The sequence below is a fragment of the Salmo salar genome, chromosome ssa01 (assembly GCF_905237065.1).
Source record: "Salmo salar chromosome ssa01, Ssal_v3.1, whole genome shotgun sequence".
Taxonomy (NCBI): Eukaryota; Metazoa; Chordata; class Actinopteri; order Salmoniformes; family Salmonidae; genus Salmo; species Salmo salar.
Window position 1 is genome coordinate 126,068,631 of NC_059442.1, and position 22,635 is coordinate 126,091,265.

The window sequence follows — 22,635 nt, forward strand, 5'->3', positions numbered from 1 at the left end:
CAGTCTCTCTGCGATGTTAATCAGGTTGATAACACCCAACACAACAGGTTGATAACAGCTAACACACCTGCTCTCCAGTAAGGTCCATCCCGACATGATGACTTGCTGCTGCCCACAACATCTCTGGCATGTCTCAGCAGCTGCCTGAGGCTCCACAGTAGCTAGTACTGGCTTCACACTGTGAGGCTGCACATTTTTCTATTGGCATAATAAACACATTCCATAAGGACTCCGCATCCAAAAAGCTCCAAACCTTAGGAAAGACAACAAACATTTCAACAAAAAGTGGTGCGACATACTCAACAAATTTTCCCCGGATCTGATAATCCACATTATTGAGGAGGTCTCACGCCAGAAAGAGGACGTCAAAGACATTTCAAACCAGAAGACTCTGAAGCAACAGAAGTTTGGAAATGATTTCACTGTAATCCACAATTCCATTAAATAGACACTTAAAACATTTGAAGAAGAATGGCTCAAAAGTTCAGGAAATACAAGAGGGACACAACTGATTACCAGCTTAACCACGTCTACATGTGGACATATGAGGACACCACGAAACAACATAACCCACGAGAGGGTGGCCATCCCCAACTCCAATCACACTTTGCAGAACGACAGTGACTTTCCAAGTGACTCAGACTCCAATCAGAGAGGCTATTATCACCAAGACCGTGGACACCAGCGATTAAAAAACGGCAGACGGGGCACAGGAAGACGAGCAGGGGCAACAGGAAACCACACTCCCGGAATCATGCCCCTCACCCGCCAACAGGCGAGGATACTGTAATCAACCTTGATTACAGCAAGGATGCTGTAATCAAGGTACTTACCACATATCAGGTGTCTGCCTTAAGTTAAGGCCTCTCTTTTGTCCCCACATATGACAGTAACTCTTTTGAGATAAAGACTGATCTTTTTTTCTTTTTGGCAGGTTTGGCAGGTCTAATGACTCCAGTGATACACAAAGGCCCAATATGCCTGTGTTCAAACCAGTGGCCATTTTAGCATGTGAATCTTGGTGGGGGGGGGGAGCCAGCAAAGCCACTACATGACAGAACACTAAACAATACAATAATTGCACTATACCGGTGACAAACAGTGCCTACAAACTGTTAGGGCCTACATAAAGCTGTCCCAACAGCAGTCCTAACATCTTACCACTGCTACACCTGGCTGTCAGCAAAGCACTGACAGAATTCAGGACATGGGCCGTTCTTACAGTGTTCTCCCTGTACACCAAGTCAGAACTGTAGGATAAATAAAGGAGGCATATAAGCAGACAATGAAAGCTCTTACAATATTCGATGATTACATTTCTCTAAAACAGGTTATCATCTTACTACACAACATACACTCAGTATTACTTTCTTAGCTACAGTATACATATCTCCCTGGCATATTACATAATTTATGCAGCAGCATACAATACATTTTTGGACTCACCTTGTTGTGCTGTACTCACTTGAACAGGAAGGTGGCGCGGTGGTCCTTCGTGGGCAAATTTTGTCATCAAAGTCTGGCATTCTCTGACTTTATGGCGCTTTCAAAACAATTGGGAACTTGGAAAAAAATATGTTTGAATCATGATGACGTCATGGATCTTCATGTCGTAGCTCTAGAAAGAGGCAGGATTTACAAATCTGAGTTGGATGACTGTTCAAAACGCATTTTCCCAGTCGGCGCTCATTTATTCTCGACTTCCCAGTTGTCTTGAACTCACTGAAGTCAAGTTTCCGCAGTTCCGATTTAACAGTTGTTTTGAGCGCGGCACAAATCATGCTTCATTGACAGCACGGCCATTGTTGAATGTTTATCATTTTAAATTTGGAAAAGAGCCCTTTAATCCCAGATTTAGGACACCACAGCTACTCCACTGAATAGCAGGCTAGTGATTGCTTGGCAATGCTTGCAGTTATCCACTGTCACTAATTCCATCAAAACCACTCATTGTTGAATTTGCGATTTCCAACTTGTTGTGTAATGTATATGTCCAATGGCCGATGAGCACCGATACGTTTTATCTACAATTTCTCTTCATTACTTCTCTTCATATGGTAAGGATTAAAAATGACTTGCCAGCATATTGTCGATTTGATGCATGATGATGACTGCTAGCTAAGATTTTGAAAGTATGATGTTGATATGATCAGTCCAATCAAAGCTACTGTACATATAACATGATTTGATGTCATTTTATCTGTGGCCAATGACCTTGAGCATTCTTGGATGGGCACTTGTAATGTAACTCTCTGGCAGCACCCAAGGGGCTAACATTTTGTAGCTCTACACTTAGACTTGGCGGTGACGTAGTGTCCCCATGAGTGACAGAACACTGAGTCAATCACGCCGCAATGCTCTGTATTTTCTTCTGGCTTGCCCCACCACCACAGAAAGCACTGAGCTAGGCTGAAACACGTGTATTTTGGAGCTGCCTTACTCAAGAAAACAAAAAAAAGACCATGTTTGTATGCGGCTTTATTAACTCAATGATATATTTTTTTCTTTACATTGTTTCTAAAATAACATTCAAAACAGGCAAGCCTTCCCCCCCACAAAAAAAATAATTGTATTACTTTTTTTGCTAAAAATGTGGGGCTCAAAGCCCCTCCTGTCCTGAATGACGGGTCGACACTGGTTCAAACCCAAGAGTATACAGTGCATTCGGAAAGTATTCAGACCCCTTGACTTTTTCCACATTTTGTTACGTTACAGCCTTATTCTAAAATGGATTAAATTGTTTTTTCCCCTAATCAATCGACACACAATACCCCATAATGACAAAGTAAAAACATGTTTTTATAGATTTTTGCAAATGTATTAAAATGTTTAAACTGAAATATCACATATACATCAGTATACAGACCCTTTACTCAGTACTTTGTTGAAGCACCTTTGGCAGCGATTACAGCCTCGTGTCTTCTTGGGTATGACGCTACAAGCTTGGCACACTTTCATTTGGGGAGTTTCTTCCATTCTTCTCTGCAGATCATCTCAAGCTCTGTCAGGTTGGATGGGGAGTGTCACTTCACAGCTATTTTCAATTTATTGGACATGTGAATAGAGGTTGCTAATGGGGAACTTATCACCACTCTAAACCTCGCCAGGATATACAAAAATAAGTGTTAAAACTTCTAAGGAGTTCTCTTACTTGCATTACTACATTCACCCTCAAAGCCTTTATGATTAAAAACATAGTGATGAAACATTGGCACATGCTCACCTCAGACCCAACACTCAGCTAGGAATTCAAGGACCCCCCCCTATTCGTCTACAAACGAGGTCCCAATATTCGCAGTAGACTAGTCCAAGGCAGCCTCAACATGGTTGCTAAACAAACCTTCCTTACTCCCCTGAGAGATGGAAACTACCCTGTGGCAATTGTGCTCAGTGCAGCGTTAAAGGTGTGATCACACACAACACAAAAAATGTGATTTAGATCCTACTCTGTGTTTGTGGGCAAGACATCCAGATGCTTGAAACAGAGAATAAGTGAACATAAGAGTTCTATAAGACGCAAGGAGGAAAATGACCCTGTTGCTTGTCACTTTGTCCAGTGCTCTCAGTGTGTCTTCTCTACAATTCCATGGCATTGAGAAGGTGGAAGTGTCACCAAGAGGAGGCGGCAATGACCGTAAACTCTGCCAGAGAGAACTCTTCGATATTCATCCTTTAGGCACCCTATTGCCATTAGGACTTTTTTTTTTATATGAGGGTCATGTTGTAATTCCTCATTTTAGCTTCACAAACACACCCTGGTATTAGGATGTCCTGTATTCATGACGGCCCTAGTGGTCTGACACTTCCCAGGTTACCTTTATCTAGTTGTTTTCTGGATTTCTCCTGGTTCTATAGTATATAGTGTTGTATACATTTTCCTTTTCTTTCTTTTCTTTGGTCAGTTTTTTACTTTATTGCTCTCTCTTTGAGAGTATGGGTCCCTTCTACTAACACCACATTCACGTGTTTTGTTCTAGTAGAAATACATCTATAACATGTTCTTTTCTATCCTGTATTTCTATCTGATATTATGACATCTAGTGGCCCTTTTGGGTACTTGAGATCATCACAAGTGTCTGCAATTACCTCTAGCTCACTAGGTGGCATTACCTGTCCCGCTATTGTTTGTGGAGATATGCTCTGATGAAGGTCAACTGACCAAAAACTCAGCTATAATTAAACTTAATTTGAATCTGACTGGAAGTGTGACTTTTTCCTGTTTCTCCAGTTTTGCCTTTTGCCTCCAGCACCAAATCAGCTTTGGGTGTGCGGTAGACTCTGGCTATTGTCTGCCCCATTGTAAAATATGTAGAATTGCAGGAAATTTGCTTTAAATCAGCACATTTTTGCTCAGCCTCATGGCAAAATGTCTAAAATAGCATGAGATGAGCTATAAAACTGAAAATGTTCATCTCTGCACCATGACAAAATTTGTAGAACTGCAGGAAGTTAGCCATTTTCCCAACAAACCAAAAAATCCCAAGGGGGGCCTGTCATGCCAAATAATGTTATGTCCCCCGGCCAAATAGTGTCCCCCTCTACGTCACAATTGGATTCGATGAGCTCTAATTTATGTTGCTAGGGCTGTTACTAGAATTTGCTATATTCTGACCGAATTACAAATGAACCAAAGCGTCCGTTGCTATGCTGTGTTGCTTGGTTACCTCGTAGCGGTAGGGCAGGAAGGAGGACGCCGGCAGTTTTAGTTATATTTCACCTCAGAAGCGCTCGCTCAGTCCGCGCAAAATTATTACCTCAGTATTGCTCTCCAAGGACAGTGTTTTTGACGGTGTCAACCTGCTGACGACCTGCTGCTTCAGAGGACCGAAAAGACTGGAAAGAGAACACTATGTCTTTACCATATATTTGTCTTTATATAAGAAAATATTGTTAAACAGGAATAAATAATTGAAGCTGTTTTTAGATGTATATTGACATTGTTAACGTTAGTTACTTATTTATCCAGTTTTATTTAGCTAACGTTATCTAACTTAGCTAGCTAACTGTTATTGTAGCTGCTTTATGTTTATCTAGCTAGCTAACTGTTATTGTACTAAGTAGTAGCTGCTTTCTGTTTGTATGTACTAGAGCTTGCACTTTAATGGCGTCCCTTATTGAACCCATGACAGAGATTTTCTTTTATCTTTCCAACCAGGCAAAGTACTATGAGGCACCACTGATCTCACTGATGTGATGTAAATGTAATGATCTCGACAAGAGGCGCAACATTCGTAGGGGGGCAGAGAAATTCACAATTCAGGGTAACGTTAAGCAGTTCATTTCTATTACTGTTAGATAACTGGAAGGATTTATGTACGACCATTTAACAACCATTTTTCATCTAGCTAACGTTAGTTGGTCATCTACATGTCGCAACGCTAGCTGGCGTTATACAGTTAGTTATTTCTGACACATTGAGGTATCTAGCTATAACTTAACCCAGATAAATCAAATGGATAGGTGTAAACAATTATGGTAACTCCAACTGCCCTTAACTAGGTGTCCCTAGGTGACAGAGAGACCCATACAGAAAGAGAGAGAGGAAGAAAGTGACAGAGGGAGAGAGAGATGGAGAGCGAGAGAAACAGAAAGAGAAAGACAGCAGTGCACATTTACTTAGACTTTAGTATTTCAACTGTTATCTTCCAACTTGTTAGGCAATCACATGTACCTACCGGGGAAGGATGGCCAGCCACACAGGAGGGTGATTTTCACTGAGGAGAAGGGGGCCGTGTTGACAGAGATGCATACTAGACATTAAATATGATTTTTAATTTTTTTTAATAATGAAAATGAAATGTATGTATTCACTACTGTAAGTCGCTCTGGATAAGAGCGTCTGCTAAATGACTAAATGACTAAAATGAAATGACCGGCTCTTTTGCAGGTGCAGCATCCAGAAGTAGGAGGCCTCCTCGTGGTGGGCGGCATCGCCATGCTGTCAGCAGTACCAACACTGGCCCAGGGGTTTGTACAGACAGTCAATCTGAAGGCTAACCACTGGGTCACGGTAAGTAACCTTCGGTGCCAGGTAGGAACTGTTAAGGTGTATGACTCCAGTGGTCATGACACCACCCCAGAGTTTCTCTCACAACTCACCTCTCTCTTATCTTTTCCAGGGATCTCTGTGACTGTGGAGTGGCTGGCAGTCCACGGCAGAAAGGGGGCACAGATTGTGGGCTGTTTGCTTAAGCAAACAGTCATACTCTCTGCAGAGATGAGGAACCCTCCATGACACGATACCATCAGAAATCCGTGAGAAAACATATTTTCTCTTGTTTTCAGGCAGGGCACCTGGCACCATTTCCCCGTCCCGATTCCAGTCTCCATCCTGGGTCCAGGCCTCCCAAGGTGTCCACACCCAACACAACAGAGGTCAGTGTCCACTGCTTCTGTCGGAAATATGTGAGAGAAGGTAAGGAGGTGACCCGGTGCAGGAGATGCGTTAAGCATTTTCATGTGTTTGTCTCATGTCGTCAATGTACGTGAATTTGTCTGTCCATCATCTGTTTTGTCTGATGTTTTCCCCACACTTGTTTTCACTGCTTGGCCGGCTCCCCACCTCAAGACGGTAGGTATTTTACTACATTGCATCTTGTTGTATATTGTATGTTATTGTAAATAACCTTAATAACCTGTTGTAATATTGTTTTACATTTGCAGACATTGGCTGTGAAGTTGGTAAGTTGTTTTGTTAGTATATGTATGTATCTGTCTTGTATTCAAAGTAAAGTTTACAAGCATGTAATATGAAACTTGCTTAAATTGGCTGTAAATGTAACATTTGCATATTAAATGTATTCATTGCAAGTAACATTTTCAATTGACTGAAATTGACAGTTCAATTGCCCAGTTCCTTACTGGTCCTTAACTTCTCTAGGGTAGGGGGCAGTATTTTGACGTCCGGATGAAAGGCGTTCCCAAATTAAACTGCCTGCTACTCAGGCTCAGAAGGTAGGATATGCATATAAAACACTCTGAAGTTTCTAAAACTGTTTGAATGATGTCTGTGAGTATAACAGAACTCATACGGCAGGCAAAAACCTGAGAAAAATCCAACCAGGAAGTGTGGAAATCTGAGGTTTGTAGTTTTTCAAGTGATTCCCCATCCAGTATACAGTGACTTAGGGTTCATTTTGCACTTCCTAAGGCTTCCACTAGATGTCAACAGTCTTTAGAACGTTGTTTCATGCTTCTACTGTGAATATGGAGCGAACAAGAGGGCCTGGAAGTTGATGAGAGAGAAAATGACATGAGCTCAGAGGTGCGCACTCACATGAGAGTTAGCTGTGTTCCTTTTCTTTTCTGAAGACATTGGAATTGTCCGGTTGGAATATTACTGAAGATTTATGTTAAAAATGTCCTAAAGATTGATGCTATACATCGTTTGACATATTTCTACGAACGTAAATAGAACTTTTTTTGACTTTTCGTCGTGACATTTGCGTAGTAGTGGACTGAACGCGCGAACAAAAAGAGGTATTTGGACATAAATTATGGACTTTATCGAACAAAACAAACATTTATTGTGGACCTGGGATTCCTGGGAGTACATTCTGATGAAGATCATCAAAGGTAAGTGAATATTTATAATATTATTTCTGAGTTTTGTTGACTCCACAAAATGGTGGGTTTGGTTTCGTGTCTGAACGCTGTACTCAGATTATTGCAAAATTTGCTTTCGCCTTAAAGCTTTTTTGAAATCTGACACAGCGGTTGCATTAAGGAGAAGTGTATCTATAATTCTTTAAATAACTGTTGAATATTTTATCAATGTTTATGATGAGTATTTCTGTAAATTGATGTGCTCATTCACCGGGAGTTTTGGGAGGCAAAACATTTCTGAACATTACACGCCAATGTAAAATGGGGTTTTTGGATATAAATATCAACTTTATCGAGCAAAACATACATGTATTGTGTAACATGAAGTCCTATGAGTGCCATCTGATGAAGATCATCAAAGGTTAGTGATTAATTTTAGCTGTATTTCTGGTTTTTGTGACGCCTCTCCTTGCTTGGAAAATGGCTGTGGGGTTTTTCTTGTTTAGGTGCTGTCCTAACATAATCTAATGTTATGCTTTCGCCGTAAAGCCTTTTTGAAATCAGACAATGTGGTTGGATTAACAAGAAGTGTATCTTTAAAATGGGATATAATAGTTGTATGTTTGAGAAATTTGAATTATGAGATTTTTGTTGTTTTGAATTTGCCGCCCTGCTATTTCACTGGCTATTGAATAGTGTGTCCCGCAGGTACCCCAGAGAGGTTAACCCCTTCTCCCTAACCATTAATATTTTGTGCCCAATTCCAAATCAAATTTTAGGCCAGGTTTGGTATGGAATTGGACATTGGTTTTTAGTTAGTGTTTGCATATCTGGAGGTTCTAGATTTGTGTATGTAATATGGGCAGAAGTCTCCTGGAGTCCATTACACAGCAAGGTTGAGTCATCACCATATTGCTACACCTATCCAAGCCCCATCAGGTCAAACACTACAAATATAGAGTAGAGGGTTAAAGGCCTTAATTAAAAACGAAATCCTTCTCGACCTGTACCTTGACGTGGTGAGAGGGCTTCCAACTAAACCAGGCCCATGTTATTGAACCCATGACTGAGACTGGGTGCCTGTTGAGGACAAGTGACAGGAAGAACTAGCTGCAGCACCTGATCAGGCATTTCTTGATTCTGCCTCTTTCCTCTCTCCTCATCTTTTAACTCTTTCTCTCTCCCTCCAGACGAAATGTTGCATCTAGCGACATCTGATTGCCCAACAAGCTGCCTGCTCATCCCATCCATCTCATTACGTCATATACAGCTACTGTTATTGTCATGTTTTCATTATCTGCTAATAAAGTTCGCTAGCCGTATCATACTGGGCATATAATATGTGAGATACACAGATGAACTAAAAACCACTAGCACTGCAAACACTCAGAACAAAGAGAGCAGCAGTGCCTGGACTTCGCAGTCTTTCCAAGTCCCTCTTCTGAGACTGCCTGTTGAGAACAAGTGACAGGCAGAACCTCCCAACCACACAGCACCCACCTCTTTATTCCACACACCAGAATTAAGTATTTCAGTCTGATTGCCATGTGAGTACAATTTTTTTGTGTGAAAATTAATTAATGACACAACTACCAAAAAAACGATCAGTTTATGTATTAAAATCTTACATATTGCCAGGTTGGTTTTCACAGCTGTTTCATAAGGTGTTAATTATTGCAAGTTGTAAGGTATCATGTGATGGTATTTATTTGTTCCACATTATTCCTTGTTGTATCCTAGGACCTGTGTTGGCATGTGGACTAATATGTTGTTGAGTTGTGTTCTTACACTGGTACAGTCATGCCCTATGAGATGTATGACTGCGCATGTGCGAAAATAAATAAAGTGCATTTTCCCCATTCTGGTTAAAACACCAATGATGAACATGTGTGTTTATTCCTCCGTTAAGTAAACCGGTATTCCTGTCCTGAAGATGTCAGCACCAACAACCTGCAAGGGTGTACCAATGAGCTATGCAAGATAGAACATTTTTTATCATACTAAACTCAGCAAAAAAAGAAAAGTCCCTTTTTCAGGACCCTGTCTTTCAAAGATAATTCGTAAAAATCCAAATTACTTCACAGATCTTCATTGTAAAGGGTTTAAACACCGTTTCCCATGCTTGTTCAATGAACCATAAACAATTAATGAACATGCACCCGTGGAACGGTCGTTAAGACACTAACAGCTTACAGACGGTAGGTCTGTAACAGTTATGAAAACTTAGAACACTAAAGAGGCCTTTCTACTCCCACGGGGGGCCAGTACAAAAGAAAATGCATGAAATGAAAAAAATGAAATGTATGTATTCACTACTGTAAGTCACTCTGGATAAGAGCGTCTGCTAAATGACTAAAATGTAAATGTAAAAATGTATTGATTTTGAAAAACACCAAAAGAAAAATGCCCAGGTTCCATGCTCATCTGTGTGAATGTGCCTTAGGCATGCTGCAAGGAGGCATGAGGACTGCAGATGTGGCCAGGGCAAAAAATTGATATGTCCGTACTGTGAGACGCCCAAGACAGCGCTACAGGGAGACAGGACGGACAGCTGATCGTCCTCGCAGTGGCAGACCACGTGTAACAACACCTGCACAGGATCGGTACATCCGAACATCACACCTGCGGGACAGGTACAGGATAGTAACATCAACTGCCCAAGTTACACCAGGAAAGCACAATCCCTCCATCAGTGCTCAGGCTGTCCGCAATAGGCTGAGAGAGGCTGGACTGAGGCCTGTAGGCCTGTTGTAAGGCAGGTCCTCACCAGACATCACCGGCAACAACGTCGCCTATGGGCATAAATCCACCGTCGCTGGACCAGACAGGACTGGCAAAAAGTGCTCTTCACTGAGGAGTCGTGGTTTTGTCTCGCCAGGGGTGATGGTCGAATTTGCGTTTATCGTCGAAGGAATGAGCGTTACACCGAGGCCTGTACTCTGGAGCGGGATCGATTTGGAGGTGGAGGGTCAGTCATGGTCTGGGGCGGTGTGTCACAGCATCATCGATCTGAGCTTGTTGTCATTGCAGGCAATCTCAACACTGTGCGTTACAGGGAAGACATCCTCCTCCCTCATGTGGTACCCTTCCTGCAGGCTCATCCTGACATGACCCTCCAGCATGACAATGCCGCCAGCCATACTGCTCGTTCTGTGAGTGATTTCCTGCAAGACAGGAATGTCAGTGTTCTACCATGGCCAGCGAAGAGCCCGGATCTCAATCCCATTGAGCACGTCTGGGACCTGTTGGATCGGAGGGTGAGGGCTAGGGCCATTCCCCCCAGACATGTCCGGGAACTTGCAGGTGCCTTGGTGGAAGAGTGGGGTAACATCTCACAGCAAGAACAGGCAAATCTGGTGCAGTCCATGAGGAGGAGATGCACTGCAGTACTAAATGCAGCTTGTGGCCTCACCAGATACTGACTGTTACTTTTGATTTTGACCCCCCCTTTGTTCAGGGACACATTATTCAATTTCTGTTAGTCACATGTCTGTGGAACTTGTTCAGTTTATGTCTCAGTTATTGAATCTTGTTATGTTCATACAAATATTTACTCATGTTAAGTTTGCTGAAAATAAACGCAGTTGACAGTGAGAGGACGTTTCTTTTTTTTTGCTGAGTTTAGAGGACTACTGAAATGATATTATTTCAGTGTAGACAAGGGAAGGGCAGGTTAAAATAAAAACATGACAGCCAGACAAGCCAGTGTATGAGTCAAACGGATGTGCATATGAATGGAGTGGAAAGTAGCTGACTTCCTGATCTGTAAGGTAAGTAACTTTAATGTGTCAAGCAGATTACACGTTTTCTTTGCCATTTCCGACATGTTAACAAAGTAGCAAAAAGTAGTTAGAATTAATGTTTTCATTTTATTAGCTAAACAAAACTTGTTTAAACAGCGAAATTGTCGCGGAAATCAGCCTTGCTTGCATAGCGATGATGAAAAGAACGTCATTTAGGCTGTAGCGATCTCCAAAATTCTATTCATTACGTCGTCACACCGTTGATAAAGCAACGGACGCTAATAGTTTATCAAATCCCATTGTGACGTAGAGGGGGACCCTATTTGGCATGACAGGCCAAAGGTAGATGCCCCTGGGACCCAGATGTGGTAGTCCGGCCCTGATAGTAGATCAAATCATCTCCTGTCATTAACTTATCTTTGTATTTTATACCGAACACTTCCGTGAGGTCATGAGTGTTTTGCATCCTACTGTAATCATCATTCTACACTGTGCAAAGGAGGAGAACCATGCATATGTTGTATTTGGCCTGAACCTGTATTTAGGTTCAGTGGTAAGATACATGTGTTAATCATCCATATAATAATAAATGCTAAAGTTTTTGGGAACAGAATTCAGGACAAACAACACACAGCATTTGTTGTACAAGCTTTGAAATGATAGAAGCCATTTAAATCAAATGTTCAAAAATGGCAAAAAAATGAGGTTGCCATCATTTTGATGTTGCCACAATTTGAATTGGAGAGATAAAAAATACACCATCCATTGAATCTGGCTCATCGTTTATGATTTGACTATCGGTGAATGTACAGTGGCTTTTGCTTCGCAACCATCCCAGCACAATCCAATGACAGAAGTTCTGAGACGTCTTCATTATCTGTAAGGAATTATTGCCACCTTGTGGTATATGATGGTTAGTACAAGTTCTGTGTATCACTGTGTTTAGATTGTAAGTCTGATAAAGAGAGAGGAAGAACACAAAATATAAAAGTAATATTGAAAGTCTTTGTAACGCGGAATACACTTGCTCTACATGAGAAAGATGATAGTTTCAGGCTAGTGACAAAGACGATGGAACGGTTTGAAGGAGGATATCGCATGAGCCAGATCTTCAAGACTACATCACATCTCCAAAAGAGGGCAGTAGCAAACTTCGTACCAATGTGCTGTCATTGCATTGTGACTACTAATGTCTAGCTGCAGAATCTCACAACTCTATCTTACCACAAGTATGATGTCTTTCCACCACAAAATATCTACTTTTTTTTAAAGCTGATAACTGGTTACAAAATAAGGAAAGATGATTTTATAACCAGTTGGTACGAAGTTTCCCCCCCAACACACACAAACAAACAAACAAACCAGTTTGTGCATGTCCATACTCACCCATGTTAACTGAGAGGAGTCAGTCAACATGGATTCAAGTTGCTGTTAAATCAATAAGTAAATGATTAGGGTTAATGCAATGTCATGATACAGCCCCTGACACCACTTGACCCTTCCTCACCCCTGTCATAGTGATTATACCAGCAGAGGGACACCTCCCTAAATAGACCCCTACAGCAAAATATACACTCCCCTCTGTATTTATTTGGACAGTGAAGCAAAAATGTGTACATTTGTCTCTATACTCCAGCATTTTGGATTTGAGATCAAATGTTTCATACGAAGTAAGGCGACAGTACAGAATGCCACCTTTTATTTGAGGGTATTTTCACACATAGCTGTTTACAGTTTAGAAATAAAAGCACTTTATCTATCTAGTCCCCCATTTGAATTTTTTTTTTTAATCCAGTATTTGGACTATATTGTGGATGATACCATGATTATGAATTGTGAATAATGATGAATCAGAAAGTTACAAGAACAAAGCCCCCCCCCTCCTCACCATTACCATTACCAATGCTAACCTCTCACCATTACTAATGCTAACCTCTCACCATTACTAATGCTAACCTCTCACCATTACCAATGCTAACCTCTCAGCATTACCAATGCTAACCTCTCACCATTAACAATGCTAACCTCTCACCATTACCAATGCTAACCTCTCAGCATTACCAATAACAGGGGAGGTTAGCATTTTTTGGGCAATATGATCTTTGTTCCCCCGTAACTTTCTCACAAATCATTATTCATGATTCATTCGTGATAATCACGGTAGCATCCAAATGAATATAGAAGTGTAGAGAAACATCTTCTATTCGTATTTACAATAAAAGTGACTCCAAAATGATACAATACATTATTCACCATTCAGTTACTACTGGGCAAAACATCATCTGAAACACACACAACCAAAAAACCAACTGCAAACAAATCCATTTGTAGAGTCACAAGCGTGATGTAGTCATTGCGTGCTAGGAATATGGGACCAAATACTACACTTTTTACTACTTTAAGACACTATAAGTGAATTTGTCCAAAATCTTTAAATAGGGGGACTAGATACATAAAGTGCTTTCATTTCTAAATGGTAAAACAGATCTATATGAAAATACCCTAAAATAAAAGGTGACATTATGTACTGCCGCCTCATATGAATAATTTGATCTCAAATCCAGAATGCTGGAATATAGAGCCAACTGTACATATTTTAGCTTCACTGTCAAAATAAATTAGGATGGAGGTTTGGGTTACTAACATGTGGATTTGGTACACAATTTCTAAATGTATCTTAGTTTAGTTTATTTAATTTATATTGAAATTGGGATTACACTTCTTGAATACGAAAGGGCTATATACATTGTGTAAAAGCAAGGTGTCACTCACAAACCACAATACAACAAAAAGGGACAACAAATCAGCTAAACTAGCACTTCAAGAGGCTGTTTTTTTTGTTGTTAAGTGATTGTTTCCTGTTTGCCCATACCAGCTGTACTGGGCTCTATGCCCTGTTATTGGGACAGATGGGCAGACAGACAAACTGACCGACCGACGACACAGACTTGCCCTCGGGGTGTTTTCTGTTTGCGTTCCAAAATGCACAGTGACCACTCAACACAATTACTCCGGTGATATCCAGAGAAGATCTACAACACAAGTGCTCCAAGATGCATGGCATGGCCAGGTCTGGTTCAGGGCCAGTGTTCGTAAGCTCAGTGCACTGTGCACACACACACACATTTTTCTGGCCTTTGATTGGCTTCCAGTTGGGTTGTTGAGGGTTGAGGTGGAGGTTCAGAATGGGCTGGCGGTACACTGACGAATCAATGATAAAGATCTCTGGTGGAGAAATTGCAAGCAGATACAGACAGATGTGAACAACTCAGGAGGTCAGCACCTGCACTCCTTTGCCTCGCTCTTTCTTTTCCTTCAGTTTGGGGTTTTTATTGTATTTTTCCCCCTGAGTACAGGTTGTTTTTGTGTTTGTCAGACAGCTTAAAATGTGTGTGGAGATTTTTATCAGTGGAGTTGGTAACATTTAGAGTGTAGTTTGTGACCATATGAGGAAAAGTGAGTGAGGGTGTTTGTGGTGTGTGCCAAACACGGACGACGCTGGGCCAATTGTGCACCGCCCTATGGGACACCCAATCACGGCCGGATGTGATACAGCCTGGAGTCGAACCAGGGACACCTCTTGCACTGAGATGCAGTGCCTTAGACACCGTGCCACTCGGGATCCCTACTGTTACTAACAATTAAGTGGAACTTAACAAGTATTGTGTCTTATTTTAACACAAGCACATCTATGCTTTAATATTTGAAGAGTTTATTTCCAAAACGCTATACCCACCAATTTTTCTACATTTGTGTTTTCACCAATGATTGCTACATACAGACCTCATATTACTGTATTGATTCATTTTTTTTCAAAACGTTTGCACAGTTATCATTTGTGTAGTTATTTGTTACATTTGACTGTGTAAAAGCTAGCTGTACTACTTATTTCTCTGAGTGATGCAGATATACAGTGGTTCCTCCTGTATAGCCTTTTGCAACAAAAAAAAACAAACATGATTATTTGTCCCTCTGAAATGAAACCATCAAGCGATAGATTTTAAACATTGAACAACCCCATGCCATGATTAGATCATGAAAAAACACACCAATCTCTCCAATCTCTCAATTTACAAACATTTCTGAAAATGGATATATAGCGTTTTGGAAAGAAACTCTTAATTTACAGTGAGAGATACAGGCAGTAGAAATAGGCAGTAACACAACACTTCCAACAGGTACAAACCAACAATAGCAGTGAGGATTAAAGGAGGTATTGGAAATTACTTTTGGCTGTTAATACATAAAATAATATGTCTTGTGTACAACATCTATTGGCATGTTGAAAATAAATAAACAATAACAAATAAATAAACAATTCTAATCAACAGTTATAATATCCCTCATGTGGATTACTCAATTCACTAATTACAAACTTTTAAACAAAACTGGAATAACATGCATATTAGTTTACTTGTAGGTATAATTTATTACTGGCAATAAAGATTGATATAGGTGTTAGCTAATATATACATATATTATATTTAACAAGATATAAAAAGTGACCATGTTCTAAAGTGGCCTTGATAATCAACATAGTGTAGAGTTGATTGCTAAGACAAAACACAGCATACATGAGTTCTGCAAGGACAATGAGCAATCATCAGCTAATTATAACAGCAAGCCTTCTAAAGCGTTCTCACAACAAGTATGATAAAAGTATAGTAGCCTACAAATATAAAATACAAAGTAGTACACATTTAACAATAGGACAAAGAACAAAATGTTTGTTCCTCAGACCCCTTAATTGTATATGTCCATAGTCAAAACTTCTGAGATTCAGCAACATTGAATTCCTTAAAAATGTTCTTTAGAAAAACTCTCAGTAAATATTGGGTGCGACTGAGAGCTATTGTTTGAGCAGCGAAACACAAGACAATAATCATACACTCATATGATCCAGGGATAATGTGATTGTAGTCTGTTTGTTTTGAAAGGCAGGCTTAAATCCAGTATTGCTCAGCTTTACTTGATTTGGCAACATTAAGCTTTGGCGGATATGCATTTTTCCATTGTTGTTGAATGTAGTATTTTTATATCCATATTACATCTCTTTTTCATGTACTGAATGTACTTGAAGGACTTTGCTTTAGGGATTAATTCTCAGTAGTACGCCTACATTTTTTATAAAATAAATTATGCAATCATCACTTGAATAGAAAGATGGACTAATATTTGAGTGATCACAGAACAGCTTGGTAAAACAACAAACAATGACAGAGAATGCATGTGTGTGTGTGTGTGTGTGTGTGTGTGTGTGTGTGTGTGTGTTGGATGTCAAATGAAAACGATAGACATTATTTATTTTATTGTGTAATAGAATAGAATGATGAAGTATGATACTATTTTAACAGGACTAGCAGTGAGCAACAGGAGAAAAAGCTTAATTAAAACAGAAGTTATTTTTATTAGTAGTATTCTTCTTCTTCTTCTCCTTCTTCTTCTTCTTCTTCTTATTATGTAAATATAAAGGGCTAGTAGGCCTACTTGGTCAATGGATGACAGAATTTAAATGTTGTTTTTTGTTGGCCAGCTTATTGGAAAAAGATTGACAATAAGATTTCAATTTATTTGAGAAGAAATTGGTGAATGGAATAAAACATATCCAAATAGGCAAGTATTGCTTTAAAAATAGTTTGTTTGACAATATCCTGCACCACAGTGGGTAGGCTGTGAGGGGCAAGCGCACGTCAGCCCATACCTTCACCTTCAGACAGAAAAGGTATGATGATGCTCTCTTTTTTTCGCGGTTCATTCACCGTACATTTCAGCACTTTAAAGTTGCTCAATATGCAAAACAGCAACGATGAATATGCACGAGCCCGAGGGGTCTGGTAATTGCACGTCAGGGTGGCAGCACGGTAATTTGGCGGCTCCGGAATCCTGCAATCAGCGTTCTATTCATTAACGCGGGAGCCATTTCATATGCGGCCACTCGAGCCTGCCAATCACCCCCGCAGACACATGACATTAAAAAAGCAAAATGAAAAGTTTCAATTACCAGCCAGGCCGCGCGTGGTGTAATAACTCTAAACACTATATTTAGGCCCGCTTTATGTTGCTGAATGGTTCTTACCGCATCGTGAAAGGAGAAGGGGAGACAAACTTAATGAAACAACATCATCTCATACATTTACATAGACACCTTTATCTTCATGCTGCGCTGCGGGGTTGCGACGGAGAATGTTATTAGGCCTATGACGTGCATGGCCTACTATATTTCTTAAACCAATACAACAATTGCCTCAGAGCACAAAAGGAAATATGAAGAAAAAAAGTTAAGGTTTGAGTGAAAGCTGGCACTCAAGGCTATTGTCTCAGGAGTGAGAGAGGGACATTCTACCCTCTGTTGCTGGGAGGGGTGCCAGAGGGCAAGGAGGGTAAAGGCCAGCATCTCTCCTTACAATTAGATTGGGTGAAGTAGTCCACTGTACCAACATAATCTCCATAATAGGATTTGGATTTCTATTATATCTTGAACACCTGTGGTCTATTTAAAAACCTTTGGCTGTGCTTTACAAAGCCTATGTCTTGCTGATCTGCTGGTGGCTGCGCAATGCTCCTGTAGGAGCCTGTATATACACATCTAGCATGTGTCCATTGTTGACTCTCCCCATGGCAAGAGAAAAGACCCCTCCTCTTTTCTTGCCTTCCTTATACGTCCAGTCAGGTCTGGTCTAAATGTCTCTCTCTGACCATAAGACATTTGAGAGAAAGGGGAAGCCTGTAGCTGACGTGCAGTCTGATGAAGGAGAGGAGAGGGCAGCTAACTCCCCTATCCTCTGCCTGCCAATAGCAACCCCAGAGTGTGCTGCGGCTGGGGGTGTGCTCTGCACCACAACCCCATGGACCAGCGCTCTGGTCAAAAGTAGTGCCCTGTGTAGGGAATAGGGTGCCCTTTGGGACACAGGCTCTGCCTCTGCTCTGGAGGCTCCACAATGTGGAGGGAGGCTGCTAAAGCTATATCTCAGAGTCTGATGACATGCAGGCGTGTGCTGGGTAGTCTGGGCCTCAGCCCTACGTCAGAGGTGAAACACCTTCCGCTCCCTCTGCCCGCTGAACAGGGGGATGTAGACCGGTCTTTTCTGTTTCTGCCAACAGTGCAGCAGGTCAGGAAGGGAGTTCCCTCCCGGCGGGCCCGGTGGTAGGAGAGGAAGAGAGGAGTTTTCAGGAGTGCAAGCTACAGATCAGGGGACGCGGGGCGCGCTGTGAATCCTCTATTGTTCCCTCTCCTCTGACACCCGGCCCCACATTTCCTCCCTCATAAATCTGCCCCAGCGAGCGACCCTGGAGGTGTCCCCCCTCCGTTCCCTACTGCCCCCCCATTGTCTCTGAAGAGGAAACCTGTATTGAAGGAGGAGGCCTGCCCTGGATGGACTTGTCTTCAGCCCCGTCAAAGGGCAGGGGAGCAGGGGGGGCGGCCGGAGAGAAAGCATAGCACAGGACAGGAGAAGTGACTGATAAAACATATAGGTGGAGGAGGCTTCTCCGAATGAGATAAGATACTGTAGATAGCTGGTGACTTACTCATTTAAAAAAAGAGTCACTGACTGCTATCACTGCTGAGATGAAGTTGTCGGAGTGTATGCTTGGATGTCAACCCCAATATACTGTATGTTCATGCAGCGGTGGAAAAAGTACCCAATATTCATACTTGAGTAAAAGTAAAGATGCCTTAATAGAAAATGACTCAAGTAAAAGTGAAAGTCACCTATTAAAATACAACTTGAGTAAAACTCTAAGTATTTAGATTTAAATATACTGAAGTATCAAAAGTAAAAATAAAAGTATAAATAATTTAAAATTCCTTATATTACAGGTGCATTATGCAGAAATCGGTCCACCATTTCCTGTTTGCTAAAATTCGAATAGTTTGCCTAATTTCAGTTTATGTGACAAAATAAGTATAGTGTAGACGGAGCATCAACTAGATTCAGCCGCGGCCAATTTTTTTCTGGAGCGGATGGTCGGGGTGCCAGAATATAATTACAAATCATTTGTAGACTGCAAATTGACCGCAAGAAGCTCAAACAGATATAATATTTGACTAAAACATAATAATTTCAAACCTTGCTTACATTTGTATTCGATCACGTCTCTCTATTATTCGTGGAAATACCTGGGAACAGATTTCTTAAATTAAAATCACTTGGAGCTGATTTCCTGGTGTTTTTACAGCCCTTTATGTCCAACAGTGCAGATTCCACACAAAAAAAAGATTATTATATATATTTTCTTTGCTCAGAAAACTTGGGGGGCCAAATAAAACCACCCTTGGGCCACATTCAGCCTGCGGTCCGCCAGTTGGGGAACCCTGGTGTAGAGAATGATCGTACCATCTAAACTGCAGGGAAATATACTGTATTTCCCATAACCAAAAATATTGTATTTTCAACTGTTTAAAGCTGGTGTACAAACCAAATGTAAAAGATGCAAAAACAAAACTTATGACTGGGAAGCATAGAAATAGTGCACATAAAACAGATCTACCGCTTCTTCGACTTGCTTTCAATAAGAATGGTAGATCTATAACTCACTTTTCTTATGAATTTGGTTGAGTTGCCCAAAAAGTTACATATTGCAGCTTTAAGCAAACCAGACTACACCATTTTCAGTTTTTTATTTATTTACGGATAGCCAGGGTCACACACCAACACTCAAACATAATTTACAAATAAAGCATGTGTGTTTAGTGAGTCTGCCAGATCAGAGACAGTAGGGATGACCAGGGATGTTTTCTTGATAAGTGCGTGGACCATTTTCCTGCCCTGCCAAGCATTCAAAATGTAACAAGTACTTTTGGGTGTCAGAGAAAGTACATTATTTTCTTTAGGAATGGAGTGAAGTAAAAGTTGTCAAATATAAATAGTAAAGTACAGATACCCCAATAAACTACTTAACCTGTTATGGCTAGGGGGCAGTATTTTCACGGCCGGATAAAAAACATACCCGATTTAATCTGATTATTACTCCTGCCCAGAAACTAGAATATGCATATAATTATTAGCTTTGGATAGAAAACACTCCAAAGTTTCTAAAACTGTTTGAATGGTGTCTGTGAGTATAACAGAACTAATTTGGCAGGCCAAAACCTGAGAAGATTCCTTACAGGAAGTGCCCTCTCTGACCATTTCTTGGCCTTCTACACTCTCTTTATTGAAAACTGAGGATCTCTGCTGTAACGTGACACTTCCTACGGCTCCCATAGGCTCTCAGAAGGCGGCAAAACGCTGAATGATGCCTTAGCAGGACCTGGCTGAAAAACAGTAGCGCATTTGGATAGTGGTCGATCTGAGAACAATGAGACTGAGGTGCGTGCACGACGTGACTCCATGTTTTTATTTTTTCGTCTTTGAACGAAAACAGGGTTTCCCGGTCGGAATATTATCGCTTTTTTTACGAGAAAAATTGCATAAAAATTGATTTTAAACAGCGGTTGACATGCTTCGAAGTACGGTAATGGAATATTTTGAAATTGTTTGTCACGAAACGCGTCGGGCGCGTAACCCTTCGTCACCCTTCGGATAGTGTCTTGAACGCTCTTGAACAAAACGCCGCTGTTTGGATATAACTATGGATTATTTGGAACCAAACCAATATTTGTTATTGAAGTAGAAGTCCCGGGAGTGCATTCTGACGAAGAACAGCAAAGGTAATCCAATTTTTCTTATAGTAAATCTGACTTTGGTGAGGGCTAAACTTGGTGGGTGTCTAAATAGCTAGCCCGTGATGGCGAGCTATCTACTCAGAATATTGCAAAATGTGCTTTCACCGAAAAGCTATTTTAAAATCAGACATAGCGATTGCATAAAGGAGTTCTGTATCTATAATTCTTTAAAAAATTGTTATGTTTTTTATGAACGTTTATCGTGAGTAATTTAGTAAATTCACCGGAAGTTTCGGTGGGTATGCTAGTTCTGAACGTCACATGCTAATGTAAAAAGCTGTTTTTTGATATAAATATGAACTTGATTGAACAAAACATGCATGTATTGTATAACATAATGTCCTAGGAGTGTCATCTGATGAAGATCATCAAAGGTTAGTGCTGCATTTAGCTGTGGTTTGGGTTTATGTGACATTATATGCTAGCTTGAAAAATGGGTGTCTGATTATTCCTGGCTGGGTACTCTGCTGACATAATCTAATGTTTTGCTTTCGCTGTAAAGCCTTTTTGAAATCGGACAGTGTGGTTAGATAAAGGAGATTCTTGTCTTTAAAATGGTGTAAAATAGTCATATGTTTGAAAAATGGAAGTTTTCAGATTTTCGAGGACTTTGTATTTCGCGCCACACCCATCATTGGATATTGGAGCAGGTGTTCCGCTAGCGGAACGTCTAGATGTAAGAGGTTTTAAGTAGTACTAAAATTATTTTTATTAGCTAGCTGTGCTACCAGCTTGTACAAAAGGGAGTTAACCTGTTAAATGCTTTCTCTAATCCTGAAAAAGACAACTTCTAATTATTATGCAGCGAAAACAATCAAATATCCTGAACAAAAATATAAAACGCCACATGCAACAATTTCAAAGATTTTACCCTTGTTATAGTTCATATAAGGAAATCAGTAAATTTAAATAAATTCATTAGGCCTTAATCTATGGATTTCACATGACCGGGAAAACAGATATTTTTTTAAATGTTTAACCTTTATTTACCTAGACATTTCAGATAAGAACAAATTCTTATTTACAATGACAGCCTAGGAACAGTGGGTTAACTGCCTTGTTCAGAACGACAGATTTTTACCTTGTCAGCTCGGAGATTCGATCTAAGTAACCTTTCGGTTACTTGCCCAACGCTCTAACCAGTAGGCTACCTGCCGCCCCACAGATACCTTAAATACCTTAAAGATACCTTAAAAGAAAAGGTAGGGTCAGAAAACCAGTCAGTATCTCGTGTGACCACCATTTGCCTCTTGCAGCGTGACACATCTCCTTTGCAAAAAATTTGATCAGATTTGGTTGTGGCATGTTGTCCCACTTCTCTTTAACGGCTGTGCGAAGTTGTTGGATATTGGCTGGAACAGGAACACGCTGTCGTAAACGTTGATCCAGAGTATCCCAAACATGCTCAATGGGGGACATGTCTGGCGAATATGCAGGCTATGGAAGAACTGGGACATTTTCAGCTTCCGGTAATTGTGTACAGATCCTTCCGTCATGGGGCCGTGCATTATCATGCTGAAACATGAGGTGATGGCGGTGGATGAATGGCACAACAATGGGCCTCAGGATCTCGTCATGGTATCTCTGTGCATTCAAATTGCCATAGATAAAATGCAATTGTGTTCGTTGTCCGTAGCTTATGCCTGCCCATACCATAACCCCACCCCCACCATGGGGCAC

The 22,635-nt window shown here is 40.7% G+C and overlaps 1 long non-coding RNA gene across 4 annotated transcripts; it reads left to right on the forward strand.

Annotated features, from left to right (window-relative positions):
* Positions 1–4,669: 4,669 nt before the first annotated feature.
* Positions 4,670–8,873, forward strand: LOC106561693 (uncharacterized). 4 transcript variants are annotated; one of them, XR_006757077.1, is made up of 8 exons: positions 4,670–4,851; positions 5,156–5,261; positions 5,500–5,704; positions 5,888–6,010; positions 6,120–6,375; positions 6,664–6,681; positions 6,881–6,954; positions 8,736–8,873. It is a non-coding gene; the product is annotated as an uncharacterized lncRNA (long non-coding RNA). The 4 variants fall into 4 exon arrangements; XR_006757080.1 differs by having other exon boundaries at positions 4,672–4,851; positions 5,658–5,704; positions 5,888–6,375; XR_001318883.2 differs by lacking the exon at positions 5,500–5,704 and having other exon boundaries at positions 4,679–4,851; positions 5,888–6,375.
* The last annotated feature ends 13,762 nt before the right edge of the window (positions 8,874–22,635 follow it).